This window comes from Lissotriton vulgaris, chromosome 6 (assembly GCF_964263255.1).
Source record: "Lissotriton vulgaris chromosome 6, aLisVul1.2, whole genome shotgun sequence".
In the NCBI taxonomy this organism is placed as follows: domain Eukaryota; kingdom Metazoa; phylum Chordata; class Amphibia; order Caudata; family Salamandridae; genus Lissotriton; species Lissotriton vulgaris.
In genome coordinates, this window is record NC_141694.1 from 1,360,168,925 (window position 1) to 1,360,192,735 (window position 23,811).

A 23,811-nucleotide genomic window follows, 5' to 3' on the forward strand; every position below is an offset into this window, starting at 1 on the left:
TCCAGGGTCCAGGGCAGACAAGACCTGAGCCAAGGTAAACATCTTGAACGTCTGCTTCCAGAGGAAGCTGTTGATGTCCCTGAGGTCTAAGATAGGACACAAGCCTTTTTCCTTCTTAGGTACCAAGAAGTAGTTAGAGTAGCAACCACAAACTACTTCTGGCACAGGGACACACTGGATAGCTCCCTTGGCAGAGAAGGGCCAAATGATCCTCCAAAATGCGATGGAGTGTTGGTGGCATGGAGGGTGGGGTAGCCTCGAAGGGGAGGGAGTAGCTCATTCGGACTATCTTCAAAACCCACCTGTCCAAAGTGATGTTGTGCCAGTGGGGGAGGTGATGGCAGATCCTGCCGCCCACTGGCAACAGGTGGGTCTGGAAGTTCGGACTAGGAAGGTTTGGAGGCTGCTGCGGGGGGGTCTTTGGTGTACTGGCCCCCCGCTGGCCCCCAGCCCCACGATGCTGTGTCCCACGTCACTGACCACACAGAGGCTGGGTAGCATGCACAGCCCCATGGCTCTGGCTGGAACGAGGTGGGGCACCTCTTCCATAGCCACAAAAGATGCGAAAGTCAGACTGCATGGGGCGAGAAGTTGTCGCAAGGCACAAGGATCTGGCAGTAGCCCTAGAGTCATTGAAACGCTTGAGAGCGTTATCCTCCTTGTCACCAAACAGGCGACGGCCATCAAAGGGGATGTCCAAAAGGGAAGATTGGACATCCCCAGAGAAGCCAGATGTTCTCAGCCAGGCTTAATGCCTCAGGGCTACCGAAGTGGAAACCGTTCTACCTAGCGAGTCGGCGGTATTAGCCCACAGAGGATGGTGAACTTTGCTGCATCTCGACCCTCAGCAACAGCGTGGGTGAGCACGGCCCGGGCCTCCGCCGAGCACTGTGCAGGAACTTGCGCAACCATATCCCACAGTGTGCGTGTCTGTGCATGTCTAACGATCCAGGAGACATGCGGTGTTCACTGACCACAGTCCTAAGCTGGCGGAAGAAATATCTTCCCAAGATGGTCCAGCTTCTTGGATACCCTATCTGGGGGAACAGTAGGGAATGCGCCCTTTGAGGATGAGGCTTGAAACACCAAGCTCTCAGGGGTAGGGTATTGGGATAGGAAAAGTGGGTCGCCCATGGACAGGCGGTGGCATCAGGTAATTATCCTGTCCACAGGAGCACCTGTGCTGGGCTTGGACCAAAAGCTCAGAAGGATGTCACTGAGGGCCTCATTAAAAGGCAGAAGAGGCTCCGTAGAGGCTGATGCCGGCTGAAGCACCTCTGTCAGGTCCTGACAGCCACCATAGGAAGCTCGAGGCCCAAGGCCTCAGCCACCCTACGCAACACCACAAGGTAGGATGCTTCATCCTCCCTAGCCGCGGTAGGGGGAGAAAGCATACCAAGGTCACGGGAGGTATCGAGACCACTGGCATCACCCAATTCCTCTTGCCAGTCCAGCTCCTCAAGTTGATCGCTAGAGGGTCAATAGACCCATCCCTGTCCTCCTCAACCTCCTCTGGCTGCCACTCAGGGCAGTAGGGAACACCAGGGATGAACAGGATTACAAAAGTCCAGCGCTGGTACCGACGTCGGTCCGGCACTGTTTCCACGTCGGGGGTGAGTTTGAGGTAGACGCTAGTTGGGGGCACAACCGGCATCGGGGGAGTCTCCACTGGAATCGGCGCAGGGGAAGATACTGTGAGGTCGACCGGCACCGATCCGGATCCAGGCTCAGATCGTTGGGGAACCTGCGGCACCAGAGCTGCCAGCTTCCTAAGCCCAGGGCCCCCAGCAGAGTTTGTGGAGCCCGAAGACACGCCTGCCGAGTCAGGCTGCCCAAAGATGCTGTGCAGTGCTTCGCAAAATTGAACAAGCAGAGCAGTGGACGCTCCGGGAAAGGAAGAGAAGTGCGAAGCAATCCTAGTGGGCTCCAAGGGAGGAGCAGGAGAGTGATGATGCTCCGGGTCCTGTGTCGGGCAACGGACAGGGAGAAGGTGAAGAGCGACTTCTTCTCCTTCCTCTAGTGCTTCGACCTACCGGAGGAGTGTGAAGACTTTGAAGAGGAATGATGATGCCTCCGCGACCAGTCCCACAACCTTCCTCTCGAAGGGGACCTCGAGCAGTGTGGAGCAGACTGCCAGGCCTCCAAAAGCTTTCCTGACCCCGCCCGCAAAGACTCTGAGTTCATGGCCCGGCAATCCGAGCACGATTTTGGATCGTGGTTGCGCTCCAGGCACCAAAGGCACCCGAGGTGCGGATCGGTGACCGGAATCCACTTGTGACAGGAGTCACAGGGTCTGAAGCCGGGCTGACGATGGGACATCCCTTGTGCAACCTAGAGTCAAAGACTCAGGGTGTGGTCAACCGCCGAACATGGCAGACGCATAGTTCACGAGCTCCAGGCCTAAAGCCTGTAGTTCCAGCCAATTAACATCCTTACAGCGACAATTTGTGCCATCACTTCCTGACGAGAGTATCTATTCATCTGAGGACGGCGGGGGATCACTACTGGCGCCCAACTCCCACCCACGCACTTGCTTCTGTGGCGTGGCGGTGTGAGCGTGGAGACAACAAAATGGTGGACTCCTCTCCTGAGGCTCGAATGATAAGGGAACGACACTGAACACCCTGCGAGACCCGCAACGCTTCACATGCTGTTCGACGCTTGCACCGCTGCAGCACAAGATCATGGAGCGCATGACTGGCTACCTCACTGCGCATTATTGATGGCTTGGCAGTACGACAACGAGAAAGGAGCGTTTGTGTGCGTGAGGGGTGGTCAGCCAAGAGGTTGAAACATCGGTATCATAGCCTGAATACCCCGGACTCGCTGCTCTGAAGGATAGGCCTGAAGCACAAGTTACTTACTGGTGTAACAATATAACTGTAAGAGACATTAGTTAGTGATAGATTCCTTACCTTAGAATATCCCCAGGCGTCAGACTGGATCCAGTAAGTTTTCCGTCAGCAGTACCCCTGCGCGTCTGTAGTCGTCGTCATACGGCTCTGAGTACATCGTTGGCATCGTAGTCGCCGAGATGATGTCCCTGGAGCTACATAGACGTGCCCACGCGCGCGGACGTCAGTTCTGTACACAACTATTTGCGCCAAGAACGCACAGCCATGCAAGATACTGACCACTGGTGCATTGAAACTAGGGCCCTGAAAGGGATGAACTTAACCCTAGAAATCAGTTCACAGAACGGGGAGGATGGGTGGGACGGTAAGGAATCCATCACTAACTAATGTCTCGTACAGATATATTGTTACACAAGTAAGTAACTTGTGCATCTGAAAGAGACATGTTAGTGATAGATTCCTTACCTCAGAAAAGATACCCCAGCAATACCAACTCCGGTGGTGGGTCTGGGAACGAAGGATCACACCAGAAGGTCACCTAGAAACAGAACGGGCAAAGAATCTGTCTCTCCGGGCTTGACTGTCAAAGCAATAATGCTTGGTAAAAGTGTGCCGCGAGGCCCACGTGGCTGCCTGACAGATGTCTTGCAGGGGGACACCACGTCCCAATGCAGTAGTAGCTGCTGTCACCCTGGTAGAGTGGGTGCGCAACCCCACCGGAGGTTCCTTTTTAGCCAAAGAATAACACAAGAGGACCCAGCGGGATATAATTCTCTTGTGTACAACCCGGCCTTTCTTGGCACCTACGTAGCCAACAAAGAGCTGGTCATCCACCCGGAACTGTTGTTTGCGATTCAGGTAAAATGAGAGTGCACGTATTGCGTCCAGACAGTGGAGCCTCTCTTCCTCTCTGGAAGAAAGTGGGCAAGGTGATAGTCTGCCTGATGTGGAAGGCAGTGACAACCTTTGACAAGAAGGAAGGACGAGTGCGAAGGACAACCTTGCCGGATGAACGGACAGAAAAGGAGGCTTACAGGAAAGAGCCTGGAGCCTAGCGGAGGTGACAGCAATCAGGAAAGCAGTTTTCAAAGTTAATAAACGAAGAGGACAGTTGTGAAGTGGCTCAAAGGGAGTGCACATCAAATAGGTAAGAACCAGATTCAAGTCCCACTGTGGCATTACAAACGGAATAGGAGGGAAAAGGTGAGTAATGCCCTTGAGATATCTATTTATAAAAGGGGACTTGAAAAGAGAGGGCTGATCAGGGAGCCTGAGAACGACTGAAATTGCAGAAAGATAGCCTGTAATAGTGCCCAGAGCAAAGCCCTGCTGCGTCAGAGAAAGAAAGAACAAAAGTACTTCTGAAGGAAGGAGGGGCAGAAAGGGGATCCACAGCCTTTGCTTTGCACCATGCCACAAATTTGTTCCACCTGCAGGCGTACATCGATTTTGTGGAGGGACGACTGGCTGCCAAAATGATATCACAGACTTCAGGAAGCAAGTCAAAAGGAATAAACTGTCGCTGCTCAATCTCCCCGCATGCAGGTGGAGGCTGGACAGGTTTGAGTGGAGGACTGTCCTCTGTTGCTGCGACAGAAGTTCCTCCCGAAAAGTTAGTCGAATCGGGGGATCCATGCTCATTAGGAGTAGCTTGGGATACCAAACTCATCGAGCCCAGTCCGGAGCCACAAGAATGAGTTGGGCCCAGTTGCGCCTGATCTTCATCATCACTCTGGGTAGAAGTGGTATAGGCGCAAAAGCGTACAATAGACCGCCGCTCCACTCGGATGAAAAGCGTCGCCGAGCGAGTGAAGCCTTGGAAACTCCAACGTGCAGACATGATGACATTGCGCTTTCTCTTCGGTGGCAAATAGATCTTACCAAGGCTCTCCCCACTGTTGAGAGGCCTTGCGCCACCTCCTAGTGAAGACGCCATTCGTGATCCATCATGCACCTGCGGCTGAGTTCGTCCGCCTGATGTTCAAAGAACCTGCCAGGTATTGAACCGTCAAGGAAATGCCTTTACGTTCCAGCCATGTCCAGAGTCGCAGAGCCTCTTGACACAGGGTCCACGACCCCATCCCGCCTTGTTTGTTGCAAAATCACATGGCGGTGGTGTTGTAAGTGAACACTTGCAGCACCTCCCCTTGACAGAGGGAAGGAATGCTTTCAGTGCAAGAAGGATCGCCCGAAGCTCCAGTAGGTTGATATGGAGCCGGGACTCCGCCTCTCCCATGTGGCCACGCCATCTGAGGAGGGACACATCCGTCACCAATGTGTGCTGCCGATGACCCACTGCTGATTCGTGAGTCACAACTGCAATTGGTGTGCAGTGCCCTCTGAGATCTGGACGCAGTCTGACAGGTTCCCCTGATGCTGCGCTCACTGAAACTTCAGGTCCCACTGCAGAGCCAGCATATGCCATCTGGCATGGTTGGTCAGCAGGATGCAGGAGGCCATGAGGTCCAGCAGCCTCAAGGTCGTCTTGACCGAAACCCGGGACAAGGGCTATAAGATTGGAATCATAGCCCGAATGTCCCGGACTCGCTGTTCGGGAGGTTAAATCCGAAACTGTGCCGTATCCAGAACCGCTCCGATGAAGAGGAGCTTCTGAGAGGGAATCAGGTGCGACTTCGGCACGTTGATGTTAAACCCCAGCAAATGCAGGAGGTGGACTGTAGTCTGGAGGTGGGAGACGAATGCCTGGGGCGAGCCCGCCTTCAGCAGCCATGCGTCGAGATAGGGGAAGACTGAAACCCCTGATCTGTGCAGGTGAGCTGCGACCACCGCCATCACTTTCCGTAACACCCGTGGGGTGCTGGTAAGGCCAAAAGAGAGCACAGTGAACTGAAAGTGCTCGTGGCCTAGGTGAACCGCAGGTAACGTCGGTGGGCCACCAGGACGGGGATATGAAAATATGCGTCCTGCAGGTCCAGCGCTACCATCCAGTCTTGCGGGTCGAGGGCAGACAAGACCTGAGCAAGTGTGAGCATCTTGAACTTCTCCTTCCGTAGGAAGCGATTGACATTCTAAAGGTCTAAGATGGGACGCAGGCCTTTGTCCTTCTTTGGAATCAAGAAGTAGAGGGAGTAACAACCACAACCTACTTCCTGCTGGAGAAGTGCCAAGTGATCCCCCAACATGCGGTGGTATTGTGGTGGCATGGCTGGGGGGGGGGGATGTCTTGAAGGAGAGGGAGTAACCCCTTCGGACAATTTGCAGAACCCACCTGTTCGATGTGATGTTGCGCCAGTGGTGGAAGTGATGGCGAATCCTGACACCTACTGGTGTCTGGTGAGTCTGAAACACCAGACTAGGAAGGTTTGGAGGCAGTGGCACACAGAATGGGAATAACGGCCCAAGTGACATGCAGTGTTCACAGAAAGCAGTCCTGAACTGGCGGAAGAAACAAATCTTCTTCCCAAACTGATCCAGTTTCTTGGAATCCCAGTCCGGAGGTGCAGAAGGGAACACGCTCGGGGATGCAGAGGCTTGGACAACCAAGCTCTCAGGGGTAGGGTGTTGAGAGAGGAAAACTGGGTCACCAGGGGCCGGGCGATGGGGTCAGGCCACATTCTTATCCACAGTAGCCCCTGTGTTGGGCCTAGACCAGGTGCCCAAAAGAGCATCCAAGAGTGCATCATTAAGGGCAGCAGCGGCTCTGTAGAAGAAGACGCCGGCCGAATCACCTTTGTCAGGAAGTTAGTCCTGACGGCCATGGTAGGGAGCTTAAGGTGGAGAGCCTCAGCCGCCCTACGCAACATCATAGAGTAGGAACCACCCTCCTCCATAGCCATGGTTGAAGGAGACAGTGAGCCAGGTTCAGGAGTATAATCCTGGTCACCTGCATTCCCCAGATCCTCATCCAAGTCCAGGTGGTAATCGCATTGTGCTGCGAGAGGGTCCTCAGACCCCTCCCAGTCCTCCCCGTCCTCCAAAGCCTGCCGAACAGGTGGAACATAAGGAGGTCGGTGAACAAAGGGAAAGAAATTCCCAAACGGAGCCAGAATCTGCGTCAGTCAACACCCTTCCAGCACCAGCTCCACGTCGGGGAGGAGGCCAGGGACAGCCGGTGTCGCAGCTGACGCTGTGGCGGTGCCAGTGATGTTGATGTAGGTAGTACCATGCAAACCGACATAAACGGAGATAAATGAGTGGATCAATGGGGGTCTCCCGGCATCAAGGCCAAAGTTGTTGACAGTGTCGGGCCGGCAATGTCGAATACTGAGGACCCCCAGTCGGACCCGAGGGGCCCGAAGGCACACCGGCAGGGCCGGATGGTCCAAAGACACGTGCCATGGCGGACAGGAACTCCTGCAGCTGGGCCGGAGTCGCCAATGGACCCGGAAAAGGCGGGTAGGCCATGGGCAAATGCGGAGGCTTCGCTGGAGCCTCAGGGGCGACGCCACCTGCACCCTCAGCCGTGTCGCGCCACCGACTAGGGAATGGAGAAGAGCCACGACGCTTCTTCGACTTTTTGTGGTTCGCTTTACCTGACTTCGAGTGCGAAGACTTTGAATGGTGATGATGGCACCGCGGCCGGTCCGTCAACCTCCCATGGGACCTGGAACGGCACGGAGCAGACTCCCGGGCCTCTAGCCACTTTCGGCACCGCTCCTACAAAGGCTTCCGAGCCATGGCCCGGCAGTGGGTGCACGACTCGGAGTCGTGGTCGTGCCACAGGCAGTAAAGACACTCACGGTGCGGGTCCGTCACCGACATCTGGCAGGAACAAGCCGCACAAGACTTAAAACCGGGCATCACTATACACAAGGAGTCAAAAACTCAAAAAACAGAGACAAAAGTCCCACTAATAACTCAGTCAAAAAGTGACTAGGGGTACCGCTCTCTCCGAATCTGCACATGCTGGTGCGGAAAAAAAAAGAACTGACGTCAGCTCACGTGGGCGCGTCTAAGTAGCTCCAGCGACGTCATCTGAGGAAATAGGACGCCAACGACTTACGCGTAGCCGTATGACAACTCCTACTGACGCGCAGGGGTACTGCTGACGAAAAGCTTTCCGGATCCAGTCTCACGCCTGGGGATATTCAAAGGTAAGGAATCTATCACTAAAGTGTCTCTTTCAGATACTGCACTGTGTCCAGAACAGCCCAGCTGATCGGGAGCTTCTGAGAGGCAGTCAGGTGTGACTTTGGCATGTTGATAGTGAACCCTGGTGAATGCAGGAGTTCCGCCCTAGTCTGGAGAGGGGGGGAGACAGCCTGGGGCAAGCCCACCTTCAAAAGTCAGTCATGGAGATAGGGGAAGACTGGAACCCCTGAACTGCGCAGATGAGTTGCGACCACTGCCATCACCTTTGTGAACACCCGAAGTGCACTGGTAATGCTAAAGGGTAGCAAGGTGAACTAGAAGTGTTTGTGGCCCACCATGAACCTAAGCTAAGTCTCTTGGGTCGAGTGCAGAAAGAACTTGAGCTAGAGTGAGAACTTAATTTCTCCTTCCTGAGGAAGAAGTTGAGGGCCCGGAGGTTTAAGATAGGACGCAGACCTTTGCCTTTCTTGGGTACCAGAAAGTAGCTGATACTTTCTAGCAGAGAAGTGCCAAATGATCCAACGCCATGCGATTGTAAGGAGGTGACATGGAGGAGGGGGTAGTGTTGAAGGGGTGGGAGTGGCCCCTTTGGACTATTTGCAGAACCCACCTATCCAACATTATGGATTGCCAGTGGAGGAGGTGATGATGGACCCTGCCTCCAACCGGCTGTTGATGGGCCTGAAACATTGGAGGGTGGACTGGCCCGCCCGATGGCTCCCTGACCTGTGAGGATGCAGAGTCCCAAGTCCGCGGTCACGCAGAGGTTGGACAGTTTGTGTGACTCTGTGGGTGTGTGGGCACCCCTTCCGTAGCCAAGAAAGGGACGAGGTGGACGTGAGGTAGCAGCGAGGCCCTAGTATCTGGCTGCAGCTTGAGATTCCTTGAAGCGCCCGAGCGCCGAGTCTGCCTTGTTGTCAAAAAGGTAAGTGCCATTAAAGGGCATGTCCATCAAGGAAGACTGAGATGCCAGAAGTCCTCAACTAGGCATTGCATCTAACAGCTACCGATGTGACAATTGTTCGGCCCAGTGTGTCTGTAATATCTAGTGTGGGAATTTGGCCTGGCATATGGTGTCTTGTATTACCAGTCTATAATCTTGTGGATGACCAAATGAAAAGAGAACCACACCAGGTATATATATAAAATATATGTATTTATTCTAAACACACCCCTCTAGCCTGGCAAAAGTACTTACAGAAAACTTAAGTAGCACACAGTAAATTAGCACAGTATACGTTTTGCCCTAGGGGCCTCATAAACCATATACAAAGAAAGTGGTATAAGTACCGCTATGAAAATAGAGACAAGGCCTAGGGCCTGTAGAACCGCTGGGGCAACCGGGAACCACCCAAGGTAGGGACGCAGGAGACCCAAGGGGGCGCGTGCAGTGTCTAAACACAGCCGCGAATCACCCTTGACTTCTATGGAGAAAGTTACGGTTTTTAAAGAATAAGGACCCTTAGGAGTGGACTAGGAACAAACCCCTTCAGTACTGGACAATTGGAGAGTAAAGACCCACGGGAGCACCGAAGTACTCATTTTACCTCACCCAGGGAAGCCGGGTGCATAGGTGTCTTTTCGTGTCGGGTTTCAACATCGTTTCCTATGGAGAGCTGCAAAGAAGTGCTGCAGGCGACCAGATGAACAGTGTCCGGATGGATCCAAGGGTGGAATGAAGATGCGAAGAACCTGAAAGAGAGGGGATAGAGTCTGGGTCACTTGCCAGTGACTAGGGAGGCAACACGAAGATGCCCACCGATGTCGGGTGATTTCAGGTGCAGAAGGTGAATCTTGACTCTTCAGCCACCAGGACCAGGAGGCGTCAACGACAATCAGGAGCTGGATTTGAGTTGTCCCACGTCGGATGTCGAGTGCTGCAGCGTCGGTAACCGGATTGGAGCCAACAAGCCTTGGCAACAGCAAACCACGCAGAATGCAAAGATTGGCTTCGGAGCAGACCAGCAGGTCTGAGGGACTCACCCTTTGGAGGGAAGTCAGGGCACGTCTGGAGCAACCAGAGAAGCCCAGGAAACAAAAGAGTTTCCTTCGTGGGGACCCACCAGTCATCGGACCAGGTATCGCGAAGGGGCCTCGAGCAGAAATGCTGGAAGCGGCCCCACGGCCCACTCGTGGAGTGAAGAGCCACAAGCATTGATGCAAAAGGTGTCAGGGCTTAGACTAGAAGTAGCCCAAAGCACAACTTCAGGAAAGCTCAGCAAGTAGATGCACTAGCGAATGTGCACGGTATCTAGGAGTTCTGGTCCCACGTCTCTCGTGATGGCTATAGGTCTCAGCTCTGCTGAGATCTCGTGTTGGCCTCTGAGTTGTCTGGAGTCTGTGTCCTGTGTCACAGATGAATTGCGTTACTTACCTGTAACAGCAGTTATCCAGTATTGGTGTGTTTCATAGATTCACATGCCTGAATCATTCCCCGTCGCCGAGACGGGAGCCTCCGGTACATAAAAAAGTAATGTCCTAAGGACATACATAGAGAATATAGGCCGAAGGGCCTCCCCTTTGGGGCCTTTCCACGTCCTTATGTAAAAAGGACCGAACTCTCATCGTTAGCCAATCAGCTCCGACCTCCCTCTAGAACCTTCCCGGGAGGAGCCTCAGTCCCTCAGATTTTCGTACGCACCCAGATAGGGTGTCGCAATGTAGACATAGAGGTACGTGAGTCCTTACCGGGGAGGCGGGAGGGTTGCATGTGAATCTATGAAAGACACCAATACTGGATAACTGCTGTTACAGGTAAGTAACGCAATTCTTATCCAGTATTTGGGTGTCTTTCATAGATTCACATGCCTGAATCAGAGTAGCCAGCAGTTATACATGCATAGTGGTAAAGCACATTCTCACAACCAGCAGGCCTGCATAAATTACAGACAACGTGAGAAAAACATGGCAATATACAGTCATGCATATAGCAGAAAAAACCCATGAAGAATGTGCATACCTGGATGGCGGGACGAGGTAAGGCTCACCTTATTGGAAGAGATGGCGCAGCACCGCTTGTCCCACTGCAGCGTCCTTCTGCAGTTCGATGTCCAGGCAGTAGTGCCTGGAAAAGGTGTGCGGGGACTTCCAGGTCGCCGCTCGGCAGATGTCCAGGATCGTCACTCCAGCGAAGAGCGCCGCTGACGTTGACATCGCTCTGGTAGAGTGGGCAGCCACTCGGTCCGTCAAAGGCCGTCCGGCCTGATCATGGCAGAAAGCAATCGCTGAAGAAATCCAGCGGGAGATGCTCTGTTTTGTCAAGGGCAAACCCATGCGCGGGTTGCTGTAGGCTACAAAGAGTTGAGAAGACTTCCTGACCTCTTTGGTCCTGTCCAAGTAGAATTTGAGACACCTTTTAAGGTCCAAGGAATGCAGCGCCCTTTCTGCCGCTGTGGAAGGGTTCGCAAAAAATGACTTGAGTACAATTGGTTCGTTCAGATGAAAGTCTGACGGCACTTTAGGAATGAATTTAGGGTTGGGCCTGAGTACCACTCGGTCGTGCCTGAATTGGAGATACGGATCCTGAATAGACAGCGCTTGAAGTTCGCTGACTCGTCTGGCCGACGTCAGGGCGAGCAGGAGTGCCGTCTTCCATGAGAGATGTTTGAGAGTGGCCCGGTGTATGGGCTCGAAAGGGTGTTTCATTAGTTGGTTGAGCACCAAGTTCAATTGCCAGGTCGGAGGGACTTTCCGAGGCCTCGGAAAGGATCTGTAGAGCCCTTTCAGAAATTGCTTTATCAGTCGACTGGACCATAGGGAAGGTCCAGATGAGGTCCTGGTGAATCTAGAAATCGCAGCCAGATGAACCTTAATGGAGGCGTGAGCCAGCCCCGATTGAGCCAGGTGGAGGAGGTATGGTAGCAACTGTACTGGGGTGACCCGGAGAGGGTGTAAGCCTTGTTCCGAACACCACAAGCAGAACCTCTTCCACTTCAGCGAGTAGGTCTTGTTCGTGCTGCCCGCCCTCGCTTTGGCTAGTACGGCCCTGCAGTCCTGCGGGATCTCTAGGTCTCCGAACTCTCGGTGCTCAGGAGCCAGGCCGATAATTTGAGCGAACGGAGGTTCGGGTGGTGTACCTGGCCTCCGGACATCGTTAAGAGGTTCGGGAGTTGTCGCAGGTGAATCGGGGGCTTGATGGAAAGGCGAAGCAGGTCCGAGAACCAGTGTTGTCTCGGCCAGTACGGAGCAATCAGGATCAGGGTGCACGGCTCCGTCTTCATCTTCCGGAGGAGCCTCGGTATCATCGGGAACGGAGGAAAAGCGTACGCAAACACGCTGAACCAGCCGATGGAAAAAGCATTTCCCAGCGACCCCCGTTGGGGATGCCAGCTTGCGTTGCTTGGGCATTTGGCGTTCCCTGCCGTCGCGAAGAGATCGATCTTCGGGGTCCCCCATTGCGAGAAGACGTGGGCCACCGTGTCGCCGTTCAGCTCCCATTCGTGGGAGAGAGAGGTCTGTCTGCTGAGGGCGTCCGCGATGGTGTTGTCCTTCCCGGGAACGTACTCCGCTTTGAGGGAGAGCCCGTGTGCCACCAACCAGTTCCAGATTTTTTGCGATTCTCTTGAGAGAGAGAGAGATCGCGTTCCCCCCTGTTTGTTCAGGTAGTGCATCGTCGTGGTGTTGTCCGTTTTGACGAGCACCGGGGAAGTTCCGATACGTGGCAGGAATGCCTGCAGAGCCAGATACACTGCCCTCAGTTCCAAGAGGTTGATGTGTAGTTGTTTCTCTTGGGCGTCCCATTTGCCGCTGACTCGAAGGTCCAACAGAACCGCGCCCCAGCCTTCCAGTGAGGCATCTGTCGTGATGACCAGAGGTGCCGGCGGCAGGAGGAACTGCAAGCCGGCCGTCAGGTGTGTCCGGTTTCTCCACCACAGAAGGGCCTTTGTGATGGCCGGTGTGATTGTGATAATGTCCTCGAAGGAGCCGGAACTCTGTTTCCATTGTCTCGCCAGCGCCTCCTGCAGGGGACGCATGCGGAGCCTGCAGTGTGGTATGAGGAGAATGCAGGAGGACATCATCCCTAGCAAGGAGGTGAATGTCCGGACTTTGATGCGAGACTTCTTGGCCACAGCCGCGGCCAGAGACAGTATTTTGTTGGTCCTGTCCTCCGAGGGGAAAGCCTTTGCGCGCTTCGTGTCCAAGGTAGCCCCCAGGAAGGTGATCCTCGTTGATGGAGTAGTGCAGGATTTTTTGAGGTTGATCGTCAGACCCAGCTGTTGAAAGAGAGCGCTGCAGGCGTTGGAGGAAGCAGTCGCGCCCTCCGGGGAAGGCGCCTTCACCAGCCAGTCGTCCAGGTAGGGGAATACCTGGTGACCCCTTTGTCGCAGGAAGGCTGCCACCGGCGCCAAGCACTTCGTGAAGATACGTGGTGCAGATTTGAGGCCGAATGGCAAGACCTTGAACTGGTAATGTCTGCCTGCTATTTCGAACCGTAGGTACCTCCTGTGCCGTATGAGGATGGGGATATGGTAGTAGGCGTCCTGTAAGTCCAGGGAGACCATCGAGTCTCCTCTTTCCAGCGCCCCCAGGATCTCCTGGATTGTGACCATCTGGAAGGATTGACTCCGCAGGAAGGCGTTGAGCGCCCGGAGGTCTAAGATCGGCCTCCATTTGTCCCCTTTCTGTTGGACTAGGAAGAAGTGGGAATAAAAACCCTTCCCCTTCTGGGACTCTGGGACTCTTTCGATGGCTCCTTTGACCAACATGGCGGATACTTCCTTGAGAAGGAGGTGCAGGTGTTTGTGAGCACGCTTCAGCGGAGGAGTGTTGGGAGGGGTGTTGACCATTTCGAGGGAATGTCCAAATTGAATTATTTGTAGTACCCACCGATCCGTAGTGATTTTTCGCCAATTTTGGAGGAAGTGGGTCAGTTTTCCCCCAATTCGAAAGGATTGAGATGGTGGTGGGACTGGCTGGAGTAAATGGTCACTGGCGGCCGCCAGTGCCCTTCTTGGCGGATTTGCCTCTGAAGGACGACCTCCCATAGGACGACTGTCGGGTCTGTTGTTTGTGCTGGGGCTGGTTCCTGTTGCCGTAGGAGTAGGACGACCGATTTTGGTAGGAAACTCTGTAGGAGTACTGACCTCTGGAGCGGCCCCCCCGAAAGGACTGGTTCCGGGACTGGAGGGAGCCCAGAGCCCTCGCCGTATCGGTATCTTTCTTGATAGCCTGGAGTGCTTCGTCTATCTTCTCCCCAAAGAGAAATTGACCATCGAACGGCATGTCCAGCACCTTAGATTGGACCTCTTGTCGAAAGGACGTTGCTTTGAGCCAGCCTTGGCGGCGGAGCACGGCAGCCCCGGCCAACTGGCGGAATCCCGTCATGGCTGCGTCGATGGCGCAGTCGATGATTTCAGCCGCGGAGTTTTGTCCTTCCGCTAGGAGAGCTTTCACTTCGTCCTGGACCGAGGATGGCAGGCCTTGCAGATAGGGGGCTATGTCTTCCCATAGCTGGCGGTTGTAGCGCCAGCTTGTCTGGGGGTGCGGACAGCGGCGAGGAGGGGTTGCGGGATTGCTTTTGGGCCGCCTGAGTCACAACCGAGTCCGGTTTGGGGTGGCCGGTCAGGCAGGCTGGCGCGGTGATCGGGGCCTTATATTTTTTGTCTAGGCGCGGAACCACCGCAGGCACCGAGGCAGGCGTAAGCATCAGCTTCTTGCCCTGTTCCCACAGAAAGTCTATAAGTGGAATAGACTTGGCCAATTTCTGGCTGTGCTCCTTGAAATCATGGAGGAAGCATTCCGTTTCCGTGGATTCCACCGCCATGTGAAACCTCTTTGCTGCCCTGTCCACCAGTTTGTGGAAACCCCCAACGTCCGCCGTCTCAGATTGGCGCGGTCGCGGGGATGCCGGGGTAGACGAATGGTGTGATGACGCAGCATCGGCATCGTCGTCTCTGTGGTCCGAGTCAACGTCTTGCACTTCGCCTTCCTCCAAGTCCGTCTCCTCCTCCTCGCCTTCCGAGGAGTCCTCCACCTGAGGCTGGGGCCGAGTGCGAGGCTGGGGTTGGTTCCGAGGACGGGCCTGGAGAGCGGAAGGGCGCGAGGCCGACGGTTGCGCTTGGGTGACCGGCACCTGGGTTCCGCTGTCGGCATCCGGGAACCGTTGTTTATAGTCCTGCACCAGGGAGCGCAAATCGTTGACCAGAGACAGGGGCAAACAGATCATCGGGGTGTTCTCCGTGTTGACGTTCAAGGAGCGTTCCTGATACATAACTTCGTCCTGGTCCTCGTGAACGTCCTGGTTTTCCTCGTCGGACTCCTCACTCTGCAGTGTCACCTGCTCTTGCTCGGGTGCCAACTCTACCGTTGGGGGAACCGAGGAAGTTGGAATCGAGTGAATGGAGACTTCGACCAATCTAGATTCTTTCCAAGATGGCGCCGGGGTCTCTTCCGACGACGTGCGTGAAGATGGCGCGCCCGCCGTGTGTGTTGGTGACTTGAACGCCTCCGTTAGTGTCGATGGCATCAAATTCTGCGGGGATAAGGGAATCGCCGACTTACTGGTGGTAGAGCCTTCGACTTGAGATTTCTTGGGTGAAGGCGGACCCTTTGAACTTGACCTCGACCGTTTAGGTGACGATCCTTCGGTATGAGATGTCTTCGGCGAAGGCGTACCTTTAGATTTGGACCTCTTAGGTGACGATGACGCAGATAGTGGCGATGGTCCGGTATTAGTCTTGGACGAAGGCTTCGGAGGAATGGTCGAGGAGACCGGTGCGCCTGAGGACGCAGTGGTGGTCGTTGTGGCCGTCGCGGAGGGCGATGAGGCCGTAGTGGTCGACACAGTGGTCGAGACCGAGGTGGTCCGCTTAGTAGATGGAGCGGGTTTCTTGAACCTCTGGCCATCCTTAACAGACACGGAGGAGGTGGTGGAACGTGCCTCCGAAGGTTTCCTGTGCGCCTTCTTAGGAGGAGTGTCTGTCTCTCCAGGGGACTGCACCCTGGGTCTCTTCTTGGAGACTTTGGAGGTCACGGAGACACTACCCTCGGAAGATTCCAGAGTGTCTCGGACCTTAAGCCTGTCGAGCCATTCGAGAAGGCGAGCCTCTCTTTCCTTAACAGTCTTCTTTGGGAAGGCTCTACACACCCTACACTTGTCAGGGACGTGGTCAGGGTACAGGCAATATAAGCACAGATCGTGCTTGTCCTCCGCTTGAATCCGCTGCTTGCCGCAGGAGGAACAGGCCCTGAGAAGGGCTTTCTTTTGCGAGTCCGCCATGGATGAAGCCTTCTTATTGGATTCCGACATGGGAGACAGTAGTCGAAGATAGGATATGTATTTTGTTTGTACAAAGTGTACTTCCAGCGAAGTTTGAGACTTCGAAGCAAGAAAAACCTGAAGAGCTCAGGTTGGAGACTCCCTAGCACAACGTGCGGTAGAAAATCTGAGGGACTGAGGCTCCTCCCGGGAAGGTTCTAGAGGGAGGTCGGAGCTGATTGGCTAACGATGAGAGTTCGGTCCTTTTTACATAAGGATGTGGAAAGGCCCCAAAGGGGAGGCCCTTCGGCCTATATTCTCTATGTATGTCCTTAGGACATTACTTTTTTATGTACCGGAGGCTCCCGTCTCGGCGACGGGGAATGATTCAGGCATGTGAATCTATGAAAGACACCCAAATACTGGATAATCTTCGGGATCCTCGAAAATGCAGACCGGAAAGATGCTTCTTTGGTGCCTGTTTGAACAGGGTAGTCACTCCTTGACTCCAAGGGAGATCCTTCCATCTTCTAGTCGAAATAGAATGTTCAAGTTCCACAATATATGTTGCAGAGTTTCGTCCAGGATAATCTGAAGTGCTAGGGACTGGGTACCTATACTAAGAAAGGGATTCTGAACGCTGCAGAGGGGCTCAGCTCATGCTTGGGCACCCTCTCACACAAAACAAAGCACTCTGCCTTCAGATTTGTCAAGGTCTGCAATAGGAGTGACTTATAGGTTTATATGTGTCTGTAAATATAGGTAGATATAGGTATACTATATCTAAGTAAGGGGTGCAAGCACCACCTTACCCAGGCTGCAGTGACAGACCTGTGGTGCCATTTTGGAAGGCTTCCCAGGGGTGGCATAATACATGCTTCAGGCCCTGGTAGGCCTCTGGGGTACCTATGCCCTTGGTACCTAAGGTACCATATACTAAGGACTCACAAGGGTAAACCAGTAACCTCTCTGGAGTGTACCTAATGTACATGCAATCAGTTTAGAGAGGAAGCAGCTAGGCTGGGGTCCTGGTTATCAGGTTGATAAATCAGTGAAAAACAGCAAAAAGTGGGGGTAACCATAGTAAGCAGATCCTACTCTCCTACATCTAGTCCACATTGTATGGTGAATCTGACTGCATCTCTTACATTTGCAACTGCTTGAGAGAGACTGGCCAAGTCCTCCTCCAAGCACTGAGACAGCATCTGAGTGATCAGATCCCAGATAGTATGAACGTATCGGCCCAAGATGCATGCAGTATTAACCAACCACAATGCCATGCTGAAGGAAGAAAACATCTTCCCAAGATGGTCCAGCCCCTTGGATTCCCTATCTGGTGCAGCAGAAGGGAATGTGCCTATTCATGAACAGGCTTGGACTACCAAGCTCTCAGGGGAGGGGTGTCTGGTCAGGAATGCTGGGTCTCCCAGGGCGGTGGTGGCGGGCAATTGTTCTATCCACAGGAAACCCTGTGCTGGGCTTGGACCAAGTACCCAGAAAGACGTCCGTGATGGTTTCATTCAACAGGAAAAGAGTTTCAGAAGAGGAAGCCTCTGTAAGGAAGTAAGTCCTGATTGCCACCGTAGGGAGCTTGAGGCCTCGGCCTCCCATCTTACCACCACAGCATAGGAAGCTCCTCCCCCGAAGCTATGGTAGGAGGAGGAAGCAGGTCAGTGTCAGGGGAAGTGTTCAGACCACTAGCATCACCCAGGTCAATTCTCCAGTCCGGTTCCTCAAGCTGGTCAGTTAAAGGGTACAGTGGTCACTCCAGTCCTATTCCTCATCTTCTGGCCCAAAAGGAACACCAGGAATGAACAGAGAAATGAAAGTCTCTTCCGACGTCAGTCCAGCTTCATTTCCACTTTGGGGATGAGGTTGAGGTCGTCGCAGGCCGGGGGCACAGTCGACGCTGGGAGCGTCATCAGGGAAGGTCAGGTGAGAACTCCGGTGTTGATACAGATCCTGTCCTGGATCCACGGTTACCCACTGGAGCCCTGCCGCCAGTGTCAAAGTCCCAGGGTCCCGACTGACTCCACAGGTCCTGAAGGCATGCCAGCGGAGCCGGGCTGCTCAAATAGGAGGTACAAGGCCTTCTAGAACTTCTAGATCTGGGCAGGAGATGCTCCAGCTCCCGGAAAGGAAGGGAGGTGCAGAGCTGTCTCAAAAGTGGGCTTCGGAGACAGAGCCTTCGAGCAACGATGCTCGAGATCCCGCGTAGCGTCTGCCAATCGACAGAGAGAAGTCTGTTGGCAGATGCTTTTTTGGCTTGTGCTTGTGCTTTTTTGGCTTCTTTTTGTGCTTCCCTGACAACCCAAGATCTCCCCGACGACTTCAAGTGCGAGGAGTGTGGGCTTCGCGACATTTCAAGACCTTCCCATCGAACTAGAACTGGAGCGACGTGCAGCCAAGCGGCAGCCATCCAGCAGCTTTCGGGACCGCTCCTGCAAAGCCTTCGGGTCAATGGCCCGGCACTCTGAGCATGACTTTGGGTTGTGTCGCACTCCAGGCCCCAAAGGCACATGAGTTGCAGATCCCTCACAGACATCATCCGGTGGCAAGAACCACAGGGCTTGAGGCCGGTCCTTCACTGGGAAATCCTCGACGCACCACAAGTCTACGACTCAAAAAAGACATTGACAAAAAGTTTTTAAAAAGTTGGCCAAAAAGTGGCAAGGGGTAGCGCTCTCTGGATCTGCGCTAGGCTGGCGCATAAAAAGAAAGAACGGAAGTCAGCGTGCATGGGTGGCATCTATGTAGCTCCCACGTGGTCATCCCGGCACCCACGATGGAGGCGTAGAGACAGACACCACCTAACGACTCTCAGGAGTACAGCTCAAGAAAAATCTCAGGATCCATACTGACGACTGGGGGTAATTCGAAGGTAAGAAATCTACAACTAACTGTCTCTATACGATATATAGATACATGTTATTTATAATAATCATTGATATGAGCTTTAATCCTACAATTTTAGTACTATTACTTTATACAGTGCACATTCTAATGAATACGATTCATACTGTCAATATGGCTGAAGTAAAGTCTCTATTCCCAAACAGCTGTAACAAATCCTCTAAATCAATACAACTGAAGTAAAGCCTCTAAAACCATGCTAGACCTAAACACGGTTGAGGTAAAATTATAAGGGAATTGTGATATAGATAAGACAATGACAACTGGTTATACCAAATAAATTAAGAGAGTTCAGTAATTCAAGATTATAAGAAGTACAAGTCAATAAGAAAATGATAACTTGTCAGGCTAATATCATATCATTCCTTTCTATTGTGGGATCATTCAGCAGGCTTGAGAAAGCTTATTGGTGAATGCAACCCAAGCAAACATGAATAAAGGACAACAAAGAATAGGATTCAATTGGAATAAAAACACTTTCAGATGACAGAGAGAGACACCAACTTTCCTGGGAAGCGAGGGGCAGTGGCTTCGATCAATGGTGGGAGGGTACAGCTTGCAGTCCCATAGCTTCAAAACATGGCATTAACTCTTGTGATAAAGCTTTTATTGTCTGGTTAAATATAGAGGCGACAATCAATCCTCAATGTCTGGCGTCTGAGTCTAAAACCAAAGATATTTTGCAACCAGGACATTTTCCGTTTACTGATTTTCTTAAATCTTAGCATCCCCAATTGGCTGTCTTTTATATAAGATCCATCAGGGTGTTTAATGACACTGAATCATTGAATCAGCCCCAGGCTTAAAAGGGAACATTGATGAACTGAAGCTTAAGGCAGTTTTTCAATTGATAACATACATGGCTTAGAGGTAGATGACACTCTAATTTGGTTGAGGTCGTAAAGCATCCACAAAAAAACCACGACCACTCAAGATGGCACACTAGAGGACTTGTGAGTAGCATAAATGGCCAATACAACTTGATTAAAGAAACAAAAAACAGAACCTGAGATTATGTGGCACCAGAAGGTGGAAAATGACCTATGTTTGAGGAGAAGTCTCCTGGAGAAATGGAACTGGTTTTATTTTCCACTATTCTCAAGTCAGAGGAGGATCTCTTATGTTTTTTATTATTTCTTATACTGTTTTTCAGATGAACAGCTTCTGGATGTCATCCTCAATTTACAAGGTATCCTAGACCAACCATTTTACTAACTTTGATCCTTCTATCAAATTACCTTTTGGTGAGTCTTGGTGTACATGTCAGAAGATGTAGTGCTATCTAATGTATCCAGGCACCAGAGGCATTCTGACGGGGATCAGTCACAGATGTTTGTCTGGGACAACTGTGTGAGAAGTTGGCCTAGCATATGATGTTGCACCAGTCCAAAAGACCCTTTTGATGGCAGGTTTAGACAACCTTTATAGAAAGCTATCCTAGTGGTAGCTGTGGAGAGCAGCCTTCAGGCTACGTCTTGAAGGAATGTAAAGCAGCTTGTTTTACCAGTCTATTGTCTTTTTAATGATCAAATTAAAGTACACCACACAAGGTATATATCAAATATATTTGTATTTATTCTAAACATAACCCCTATAGTCTCTTCTTTTTGAGGCTAGAGGCAAAAGTACAATACAAGAACTTTAAATAGCACACAGTAAATAGCATAGTATACGTTTTGCCCTAGGGGCATCACAAACCATAAACTAAAATAGTGGTATAAGAACCATGTGAGGGATAGAAGTGAGGCCTAGGGCCTGTAGAACCCCTGGAGCAACCAGGAACCACCCAAGGTAGGGACTCCGGAGACCCACGGGGGACGTGTTCAGTGTCTAAACACAGCTGCGAATCACTATTGACTTCTGTGGAGGAAAAGCAAGTTACAATTTTAGAGATTAAGGACACTTCGGAGTGAACTACGATGGAACCCCTTTAGAATTAGACACTTCGAGAGTCAAGACCCTCAGGAGCACTGGAGTACTCGTGTTACCTCACCCAGGGAAGCCGGGTGCATATGTGTCTTTTGGTGTCGGTTTCGTCGTTGATTCCAATGGAGAGCTGCGAAGAAATGCTGCAGGCGACCAGAGGAAAAGTGTCCGGGTGGATCCAAGGGTGGATCGGAGATCTGTAGAACCTGAAAGCAGAGGGGACAGAGTCTGGGTCACTAGCCAGTGACCAGGATAGCGACAGGAAGATGCCAGCCGATGTAGGGTACTTTCAAGTGAAGTAGGTGAAGCTGGACTCTTCAGCCATGAGGTCCAGGAGGCGTCGACGACGACCAGGAGCTGGATTCGAGCTGTCCCACGATGGATGTCGAGTGCTGCAGTGTCAGTATCCGGATTGGAGACAACAAGCCTTGGCAACAGCAAACCACACAAGAACACAAGATTGGCTTCGGTGCAGACCAGAAAGGTCTGTGGGACTCACCCTTAGGAGGCGAGTCAGGGCATGTCTGGAACAACCAAGAAAGCCCAAGAAACAAAGGATTGTCCTTTGTGGGGACCCACTAGCCAACGGACTAGGAATCGCAAAGGAGCCTCAAGCTGCGGTTGAAGAAAGTGGACTCACAGGACACTCGTGGAGTATAGGCCTCTAAGCTTCGGTGCAAAAGGTGCTCGGGGCAAGGGCAACAAATAGCCCAATGCACAAATTCGGGAAGTGGGTGCATTTGCAAAATTGCAGGATGTCCAGGAGTTCCGGTCCCACATCTCTCGTGACGGCTGCGGGTCTCAGCTTTGCTGGAATCTCGTGTCCGCTTCAGAGAAGTCTGGAAGTCCTTGTCCTGTGTCGCATATTCTTCGGGATCCGGCGGGAGCCTAGAAAATGCAGACCGGCAAGATGCTCTTACCTGCCTGTTCGAACAGGGGGGGTCACTCCTTGACCCCAAGGGAGATTTCTTCAGTCTTCCAGTCTATATGGAATGTCGAAGGTCCAGGATTCCATCTTCAGAGTTTCGTCCAGGGTAATCTAAAGTCCTAGGGACTGGGGTCCTATACTTATACTATGTTTAGGGCATGAACTAACTCTAAGGTTCCACCAACGGGAGGACCTGGGGAGGGGGTGCTTACACCCCTTCCCCTTTGTCTAGTTTCGCGCCAGAGCTGGGGATGAGTGCCCCAGCAACCAGTTTGAACTGGGAAATGCATGGAGCACCTTGTGTGCCCCAGGCAGTGTCTGAAAAGCATTTACTGAATGCAACCCACCCTGCCCCAATACACTAAAGCCTGTCTGGGGAGGTGCTGGCACCTCCCTGGATAGGAAACCTATTGTCCAGGCCTCCCCTGCCGGAGTTTCGTCAAGCAGCAGGAGGTCAGACTTGTGTCTGTGCCAGCAGCATCCATTTTGTGATGCTGAGGCTCTTTTAAACTTTAACCGGGTATACCAGTGTGTACATGTCTTCTCCCTCTAGAAGGGTGGAATGCTACCCACGTCACCAGAACTGGCAGAGGGTAGTATTCCAAAGTGTTTGACACCAAACACGACATGTTTTGATAAAGCCAAACCAAAGTTAGCATTAACCGCGTGGATTATAATGCACTTAAGAGTATATGGTTTAGCCATATCACAGAATAGCTATAAGGAAGGGATTCCAAAAGCTGCAGAGGGGCTCAGCTCATGCTAGGGCACCCTCTCACACAAAACCAAGCACTCTGCCTTCAGGATTGTCAAGGTCTGCTATAGGAGTGACTTATAGGTTAATATGTGTCGGTTTTAAATGGCGGATATAGGTATACTATAACCCAGTAAGGGGTGCTTACACCACCTTACCCAGGCTGCAAGTGAAGACCTGTGGCGCAATTTTGGAAGGCTTCCCAGGGGTGGCATAATACATGCTTCAGCCCCTGGTAGGCCTCTGGGGTACCTAAGCCCTTGGTACCATATACTAGGGGCTCACAAGGTAACTCAGTAACCAATCTGGTATGTATCTAAAGTGCATGGAATCAATTTCGAGAGAAAACAGCTAGGCTGTGGTCCTGATTAGCAGGGCCACAGCCAGACTAAAGTCGAAAAACCAGTGAAACACAGCAAAAAGTGGGGGTAACCATAGGAAGCAGACCCTACTCTCCTACAAACTGGAACAAGGCTTAAATACCATAGGCTATGAACATTCCAAGCGATGAGAAAAAAATATTTTAAGAAATAATGTAAAATAAACTGAATAAATATCGAAGTGGTTCCAAATATGGTGCTTGTGAAGGAGCAGGGGAAAAAACAACTGATATCACAGGTAACTGTAAGGCATTGTATGGTCGTTCTATGTCACTTCCTGTGAAGCCTCATGGATGCTCAAATGTTGCTGAACAATGTCAACTGGTGTTTACGAGTCATGGCTATAAAACTTTTATAGCTCTTAAGTGGAGCTAATGGAAAGAGATGAAGTAATTAAAAAAACTGGAAAAAAGCATCCATTAGTAACATTGTTTCCCCAGCTTTTACTGTGGAGTCTCACTTTAACGGTTCGAAGAACTCTTGCATATAGTCTGTGGTAAGGTAATGTGCGCCTTAAAGTGATAAAAGCAGATGTAAGAAAGAAAAAAATAGTACTGAAAAAGAAATTAAGTGAAACAGAATTCCCACTCATACCTAAAGCGTGGTTTGGTAGAGGAGTACTAAATTAGCAAGAAGAAGGCGATGCCTCAATTACATCTACATACAAACTAGATATGTTCTGCACTCTCGATGTAGAAACATGTTTTCGAACACATCAGTCAGCAACACCTTACTAAAATACTATTTATTAGTAGCCATGAGCATGAACACTTTTAGGGGTGCAATGGGGAACGTATTCAATGGAA

General features: G+C 52.0%; 1 protein-coding gene across 2 annotated transcripts in view; it reads right to left on the minus strand.

The window, feature by feature from the left end:
- Positions 1-23,811, minus strand: part of USP34 (ubiquitin specific peptidase 34) — a 2,709,276-nt gene that overhangs the window by 1,330,787 nt on the left and 1,354,678 nt on the right. The gene's annotated exons all lie outside the window — the stretch shown is intronic.